The sequence below is a fragment of the Macrobrachium rosenbergii genome, chromosome 18, assembly GCF_040412425.1.
Source record: "Macrobrachium rosenbergii isolate ZJJX-2024 chromosome 18, ASM4041242v1, whole genome shotgun sequence".
Taxonomy (NCBI): Eukaryota; Metazoa; Arthropoda; class Malacostraca; order Decapoda; family Palaemonidae; genus Macrobrachium; species Macrobrachium rosenbergii.
The window spans coordinates 15,434,600-15,444,233 of NC_089758.1; positions in this window are offsets into that span (position 1 = coordinate 15,434,600).

Sequence of the window (9,634 nt, forward strand, 5' to 3'; positions counted from 1 at the left end):
ATATGTTAAGGATTTCAGTTTCCTAGCAACCTGTTAAATGAATCATTGGCAAATTCCCATCTACTAACCCTCATCCCTTTATGACAATATCCCTGGTCACTACGTCCTCCTCTTGTTTTTCTTATACTAATTAGTGATATGACAAATGTTCCCGAAATCTATTAAACTGCACATTTAGATGAGCCTTATAAGCAGTCTTTTAAGAGCAAAAAACTAGTTAATAATTATGTAATCTTATCAAGCTCTGATAATAATTTTATACCCAATATATATTGATTAACTGATTAGTGTACAAGCTGATTGCTATAAAATGACAATGAAGCAACTATGGATTCATAAGCAAATGATTTTGCATACTTAGTAATGGTATGAGAAATTGCATCACACTGATATTATGAAAGTATCGTAAATTAAACTGCCTATTCCAGATACTGATCCAGGATATTCAAAATCTAGATTAACCAAACTTTCTATTCACCTTTGACTATAGTGACCTTGATCCTAGAGATACTTTCACTCAAATTTCAGAACTTCTTAGTTCCAGAGGACCTTTTTTCCTCATACCGTTGGACTGTGGAATAGTCTCCCTGAGGATGTTGTGAATTGGAACTTCAAAAGTACAAGCGAAGACGCGATGCATTTCTACCCTAACACAATTCTCTTTGTATTTTAAGAACTTACTTACATTTTTATCTACTTATTAATTTGTTCATTTATTTTTTTCTTTTTTAAAAAGTGAGATCTCTTCTTTCTGTATTTTCCTTTTCCTCCTGTTGCTTGTTTCTGATGAACATCATATTCTTACGAAGCTTGAATTTCAAGTCAGTTTCCCCTGTGGGCTTACGAGTATTCCATATGAATTGGGTTCATCTTCTGAATAATAATAATAATAATAATAAATAATAATAATAATAATAATAATAATAATAAAAATAATAATAATAATAATAATAATAATAAACTGAACTATAGCGATCTTTAGAAAATAAATCAGATCCTATCGATACTTTCACTCAATATTTCAGATAAGTTCAGGTAAAGAGAATCTGACCTGTCCCTTAGTTATGCCATTCCTTTTTGAGAACTGTGGCCGGGATATCGAGCCACCAAGCGATTAATCAGGGTCAGAAATGATTTCCCAAGCCAGTTTTGATGAAGGCTATGTAAACCCGACCACCCAATCTATTTTTACGGCAAGAAAAATTTTACGAACCTTCGGTAGGGATTTAAGTTTTATCATAAAACCCCGTGGTATTATGAAATCAGAATTTTTTTTTTAATGGAATGGAGATGGAACAGGTTGCTTCATTCCCGTTTTTGTTCCTAAACTGATGGAAACTAAAAAGAGGACTTTTTTATTGCGGAGTCCGATGGGACTGGCGACTGTTTTTGCCCTTGTTTAGGCCAGGTTTAATAAAACAACAACAAAAAAGGAAAAATAAACAAGTCCAACTCCATAAGAATGATCCGATTGGCATCTTGAGTGGCGTAAGATTGTATAGATAATGAAAACTAGAAATACGAATGATACCCACTGCTGTTTCCGCTGGCCTTCATAACGGAATTTAATTGTTACCCGAAAAATTTTTGCGAAAGTGAGTCTGTTCCATTGCATTATTTGCGAAGGACATCTTCGAACAACAATTAAACCAGACACCTTGTTTTGCCATTGTCTACAGATGAAGGCTTAGCCTCATCAGGCCACGAAATACTGTATAAAAATACCCGATGAAGAAATAGGAAATAAAATATATAAATCTGACGGTACATTCGAAATCCTAAAACTAATTACGATATACTTCCAATCCATTTTATTTAAACCAAGATTCGTAGAAGTCATTAGCCTAGAAATACGATTTTAGAAACGTTTTTACCTAATAAAAAAAAGACGCCAACCTATTAGTGAGTGAGGTAGATATTTATTGCATTTTTATCTTTTATTAGGATATTCATTGCATTAATAGTCTCTCCTTCTTTATGTCCTTGCTTTCCTTTTGTTTACTATAAACTATAAATGGTTCTAATTCAACTCGGCTTTTTTGGTCATCTGTTCATGAGGGCTCAGATTAAATAAAACTGAAACGAATCCTCACCTGGTACGTACATATTTGTTTACACTTATCAGTGATTTGGTATAATAATTCTGGAATTCATATCATTCTGAGCTGAATCAGATAAAATGACAATCGTTTCTCCCAACTGTATTACCAAAATATTTATACAATATTTACACAATGGCTAGGCTTTATTTGTGGTAAACCCACTTGGAAATTTTTCGTTGCCGCCTGCATTGCAGAAGTATTTTTCGAAGTGGACGGAAACATGAAGATGTGCCTGTTCCAAATGATAGCGTGTAAGATGATTTCAATACTCATAGTCCGCTCTAGGTTTCTATTGCTCTCTGAACCTGCCGAAGAGTTGATCCAAATTCCAGTGGCTTTATTTTCCTCTTTATCGCCAAATGTTTATCTAGAAAGCAATTAGATTATAATGATGCCGTTGTTGATCTAACGAGCTTCTATGATAATCCATGTGAATACGGGCTTGTTCATATCCATGCTGGCTCTGTCTTTGACTTAATCACAAGGCCGATATATGTAAAATTTTAACTAGTGTTGATTGTTAGGTATGCACTTGACGGATTTATGTAAATTTTCACAGGGAAGTGTTTCTTAGATATTTTCTTGTTTTTAATATTCACTCGTACTGATACTGGGCTTGAAAAGAAGTGAGAATAGTATGTAAACAAAACCACTCCCATGCACGGCAGTTAGTCTCCTTCCGTGATACGAAACAGAGTAACTATTGTTGTTGTTGTGAAACTAGGCTGGCCTTGCGCCAGTACCGTCTTTTGTTCTCAGAGCAGTCGGCAATTTAACTACATGTCTGAACAGAGAGATTTGTAGCGGCGTAGTCACTGGGGCAGAAAGGTGAACTCAACTAAAACTCCAAAGTTTTTATTTGGTTCCCCCGATATCATGTCATATATCCATTCCACGAGTCTCAGTACGAATAATCAGGACCTAAGTATTTTTGTGGGTATTCGACAGTGTTTATTGTTACATTCGACTCTAAACATGCCTTTTAACACTTGAAAAGTTCAACATGCATCCCTCTTAGAAAATTAAGTTTTAGCTGCAGAGCGTCTTATATCTAGGGTATCTGTGGTTCAGGTTCTTTGATCTACCGTTGCTGGAGTTTGTTCTCCTATGTTCCCTGAATTCATTTTCCTGACGAAACTGCTTGAACTACTTTTTTTTTTTTTTTTTTTTACAAAATAAAAATCGTAAGATGGGGCATCATCTACAGATTTCCTAGATTACCCTCTTCCGCAGATTTTATTAAAAAGCAACTTCCGCTGTCGTCTTTATTTATTAAAAAGCAACTTCCCTGTCATTATTTATTTAAAAGGAACTTCCGCTGTCGTCTTTATTTATTAAAAAGGAACTTCCGCTGTTGCCTTTATTTATTAAAAAGGAACTTCGCTGTCGTCTTTATTCATTTAAAAGGAACTTCCGCTGTCGTCATTATTTATTAAAAAGGAACTTCCGCTGTCGTCTTTTATGCATTAAAAGGGAACTTCCACTGTCGTCTTGAGTACCTGTGTCTGTTGTGTTAATTTCTCGTTTAATTCTCGGAACGTCAGTATCTTAGTGCTTGGATGAGGTCCTGCAATATCACACCTTCTCCTTGTTTCTCATTACCATCTCCAGAAGCTCATTTAAGTTTTCTGGAAGACATTGGTGCGACATTTCCTAATGTCAAAAAGAAAAGGATTTACAATAACGAATCTCGATAGACAAACATATAAATATTGAAAACTTCCTCCAGTAAACCACACATAATCTGGAGTCCCTTCCCCACAAAACCCACACAATATCGCAGTTTGGTGAAGGTACCTTCGAATTATGACGCCCTCCTTCTCGCTCCTCTAAATAATAATCCTTTGACGAAACCCAGCCTCATCGCATGACATAACGCCATAGCATGACGCAGAAGCATTACCCCTTCGGTAACTCCGCGACACGGAATAGAAAGCGTAAGGCTTCTGTCACGCCAAACCTTTGTCCTTTTTCTTTTATTAAACAGGATAGGTATCAACACCATCCTCATTATTTTGGTCACTAGAGACGCCCGTATAGGCCTCGTAATATTCTGTATTACCCTTATAGTTTGCTGATTACTGCTGTATAGCAAATGAAGGACCCACATTAACGAGACCAAGAGAAGGTATTCTTTTTCTTTTCCTTCTCTACGAAATCTTATTATTATCTGTAATTTCCCACTGCTACAATAGGGAAGAAGTGCGTGTTACTGTGCAATTATGAGGGTTTATGGTTGTACGCACAACTCGATTAGACAAAAGCAGGTCTGTTGATAGGACTTGTGACAGAGTGTACAGATCATGAATACACCCCAAGGTAATATCATGTGACTTTCGGCATGTGAAATACCCTCACACATACACACGCTCACATATATATGTATGTATATATGTATACTGTATATATATGCATACATACATATATATACACAAATATATATACATATATATATATGTATACAGTATATATGTGTATATATATATATATATATATATATATATATATATATATATATATATATATATATATATATATATATATATATATATATATATATATATATATATATATATATATATATATATATAGCACTTATTCACGGAAGGCATCTATGTTATTATACTGTTGTATTAAGCAACTCTTCCTCTCCACGTTAATAAAAATAGTAAAAATTTCACAATTCTAAATAAAGCAGTACTTGACGAACGCGCAATAACGATAAGCATACCACCTCTATTGTCCTTATAGTGCACTCTAATTATTTAGCGCCCAGCACATGGATCTTTCGTTTCAGAATTCCCTTTGAAACACTAAGCTTGTGTAGCACAACAGTTCTGTCAACAGAAATGAGAAATGATTGCTGTTACACCATTACTTGTCCTACTTCTAAGCGTCATTCTCTGTCTTGGAACATTTTTCTTTCTATACTGAAGCTCTAATTGTTAGTTGGGGTACTAGAACTCTGAGAGGCTTTGTTGTATTTTAAAGAGTCTGATGAATATCTGGTAATATTAGGCATATCTGACGTTGATATATTGTTTTGAAATTGTATCTTATTTATAACTTTTTTTGCGTGAAAATGTTCTTGTTCTTGTAAGTATTTGGGTATAGAATAACAACTCCCCTTTCATGCTGTTGTTGTTATATTTATTCTCAGATCAAGGTGGCCTTGTACCAGTCAGGGATTTTGCTCTCACGTGCAGCCCGTAAAATCTCTTCAGTAACGTATAAACGTACGAAAAGTCTTTTTACTTCGGGGACAGTTTAATGTTATTAAAATCATTTTCCTTTTACCGATAATCTTCTTTTGAGAAAAACAGCATAATAATAATAATAAAAAAAACCTGGATTCACCTTGCTACATTAAACGCATTTATCGGACTATTAAGGTTCAAATAATGTTACCTTAAAGTAATGCATCGCTTTATCATGCTGATCGTCGTGGCCAAAACTTTTAGGGAGAGAAGGTGGGAAAAGGCATTGATTGATTTAGGACGTTAGCGGACTACAACGGAAGTTTGGCATAAAAGGATGGTCAAAAGCCTTGAACGCTTTGTTATCTCTCTCTCTCTCTCTCTCTCTCTCTCTCTCTCTCTCTTCATTATCAGTTATTGTACAGAGCATTCAAAAACTTTTATCGCTGGAAATGTCAGATGTCGTTTAACCAAAACAACGGGTCTTTATATTTTAGATGGCTGGCCGCTGAGAAAAATTTGGTTTACCGAATGAGGAAGGATAATAAAGGTTTTATTTATACATGTGATTTTCAGCAATGCTAGTAATTACTAAAGAATTAGTAAAATATCTTTGTAAAAAATATTTTTTCCACATTTACGGTCAAATATGATTTTTTAAGGTTAGGTAGTTAAGAGTAAAATATATTTTTGAGTTCATAATCAAGAGTTAATCTTTTTAGTTAAATAAAATTAGGTGACCGGTAAGTAATTTTGAATTTCTTTGTTTTGACATTCACGTTTCGGATTATGATTTTTGTTGGTTCCAAAATTTATTGTTTTCATTAGTTACGATTAGAAAAGGTGCACATAGTCAATGTTAGGGAAGAATTTATTTATTTTTATTTATTTATTTATTTATTTATTTATTTATTTATTTATTTATCCGTTTATTTATTCATTTAAACCAAGTCGATCTGAAAAGCGTTCATATAAAAAAAAAATAGAAAAGAAAAGGAGAATAATTGAACTGGGCTTCACCAAGGAGACTGCGAGGGAATCGTCTTTCAAAAGAGGAGACACTATAGATATCATGGGGAAAAAAATATGAGCTTTGAGAGAAGTCTACAGCCTTGTTTCTAGAAGGAAGGGAACAGTCTTCAAACTAACCACACTTGTAATGATTTTATGGATCATCAGTATTATTATTATTATTATTATTGAATATTATTGCTGCTTCAGCTGCAATTATTTTGTAGAAGACTTTTTCTATTTTCCTTATTGCGGAAGTCCGCAATAAGGGAAAATAGAAAAAGTCTTCTAAAAATAAATGCAGCTGAAGCAGCAATAATATTCAATAAAACCTGTTTAAAAGAGGGTCTGCTGCCAAATAATTATTATTATTATTATTATTATTATTATTATTATTATTATTATTATTATTATTATTATTATTATTATTATTATTATTATTATTATTATTCAGAAGATGAAAAGTATTCATATGGAACAAGCCCGCAGGCACCACTGACTTGAAATTCAAACTTCCAGAGAATATGGTGTTCATGAGAAAGAAGTAAGAGGAGGCAAAGAAAATAGAGAACGAACAGATCTCGCTTATCAAAATAGAAAAAATTAAATTAACAAATTAACAAATTAACAGATCAAATAAAAAAATTATATTAGTAACTATGAAGTTTTATTTCTGGTGATAGAAATTCATTTCTCGCTAAATACAAGGAAAAACCAATTGGTTCTAGCCACGTAAAATAAGTCTAATCCTTCGTGAGCTAATCAGCATGGTCTGCAAGGTATACTTAACTTTTAGCATCTTCGAAACTTTTGAAGTTCCAATTGCACATCCTCAGGGAGGAATAAAGGACCTCTGGAACTGAGAAGTTCGACAGCGAAGCATATTTACTGTTGGTTAGGACTGTTTTGGGTACTAAGTGAAGTCAGACGAGGTAATGCTTCTCCCATTTCCCACATTTATTCTGTGGGTACATAGATTCTGTGGGAAATGACAATACATGGATAATTTAATTTTTTTTAATGAGTGTTAGCCCTTGTTTAATCTTGGTTTGAATTTATGATCAAAGGGGTGTGATTTAATTCAAGGCATTTTTGGAAACTAAATAATGTTGGACGAAGTTATGATCCACTGTTTCCCACATTTATTCTGTGGGTACAGAGATTTTGTGGGAAATGACAATCATCGGGTAGTTAAATTTTTTTTACTGAGCGTCAGCCCTTGTTTACTTTGAGTTCGAATTTATGATAAAAGAGGTGTGGTTTAATTCAAGGCATTTTTGGAAACCAAATAATGTTGGACGAGGTCATGATCCACCGTTTCCCACAATTACTCTGTGGGAACCAAGATTCTGGGGGAAATGTGAGTGATTCCATTTTTTTACGGAGTGTTGGCCCTCCTTTAATTTGAGTTTGAATTTATGATCAAAGAAGTGTGATCTAATTCAAGGCATTTCTGGATACCAAATAATGGACGAGGTCATGATCCACCTTTTCCCACATTTACTCTGTGAGAATGATTCTCATAGGAATCAATAATTCGCGTACTGTTTATCAGGGTGATTCTTTCTCTCAGCTGCCAAACTTTGGAATTTTCTTCCTGAATCGGTTTCCCTTATTCCTGCAATCTCTTCTTTCAAGTGGCGGTGGGTCTTTCGCTTTCTCTTTTATTTATGAACATTTTTCTTATTCCTTTTTTTTTACCTTCGGAATAGATAAGGGTATTGGCATAAAAAATAACAGAAAATTCTTACAACGTTCACATGCAATGCAGATTTACGCTAAAACACATGAATTGAGCCTTCAGTGTCTTTTCTGCAATGGGGACTAATTACGGTATGTACACCGAGTAACAATCATCTAGGGCAGTTATTCGCGTAATTATACGCTATGTACATACTGTGTGAGATAGTACTTGCCAGCATGCAATTGCAAGGACGATTTTTTTAATGCTCCTTTGTCTTCAAAAGCGAGATTTACTGCCTTTGAAACATGTTCACCACAATGCCCTCGTTTAATTATTTGCTTTCCATTTTTAACAGATGTGATGTATGATGATAGTGGCATTTAAAATATATTTTAGAAACTGGAGTTTTACATAAGATATAATTTTATTTCCTGCAAGTTTTAATTGTATCTATTATAAATATACTACACTATGTAGTCTTTTAATTGACATCGGCGTCAATTACCATAGAAGTCACGTTACCTGATAAATTAAAATCATTCATTCATTCATTCCATTTCCAACAATGTTTTCTTTTTTATAGACTAATTAGCGTAATCTGGAATCGTTTTAGGGCTTTGAACTAAGGTTCACAGAGACTTTATCAGCTACACGGAAAGATACGAAACGCTGTATCCTCCAATGCTTCATTTCTGTAAACAACAGAGCTGAACACTTACGTAGTAGCCTGTGATAGCAATATTGATCATGAATAATGAAAATATTAATTTTTATCAACATCACAAAATTGTTATTCCTGAGACATTTGACCCTATAGCAACAGTAAATGACCATGTCATAAACTAGAAGATTTCAAGATGAAATCAAAGCTCATCAAAAACGCTAATGAAATGCATAAAGGCGTCTCAGGTGGAAAGTTCTAAATGATGATTCGTTTCACCCATAATAAGTCTGGAAGCTTTCACCTTTTTTTTTTTTTTTACGTTATTAAATGGGAAGAGTGAAACAAAGGTGTAATGAATTTTATATCGCTCCAGTAATTCAAGAAAATGATACGAATTTCATACTTGCATTATCCTCATGACCTGTTAAGCAGTCGACCCTATTATCATTTCGTCCTTAATGGCCGTTGTCCACAATAGCTACGTTTTTATTCTTTGTAAGTATTTAAATTTTTTTTCTTGCACCAGACTAATCTTATTCTGACTCAGTCTATTTCTTTCTTAGTTATGCTTATTTAAATCATCCGCTTTTTGATTATTCACAGCCAACTTTACCATTTGATTTTGATTTTGGGGCAAATTTATCCATAGCCACATTCACTTACTATCGATTGATGCATTCACAGACACACACAATGAATACAGTGAATAAATATGTAAACACATATTTATATATATATAATATATATAGTATATATATATATATATATATATATATATATATATATATATATATATATATATATATATATATATATACATATACATATATATATATATATATATATATATATATATATATATATATATATATATATATATATATATAATATCTTATGCTTTTCGTTATATAAGTATTTACTCTAATATTTCTCTTCTCTTGTCCTCAACAGGTGATGTCCTCTGAGGATGGGGTGT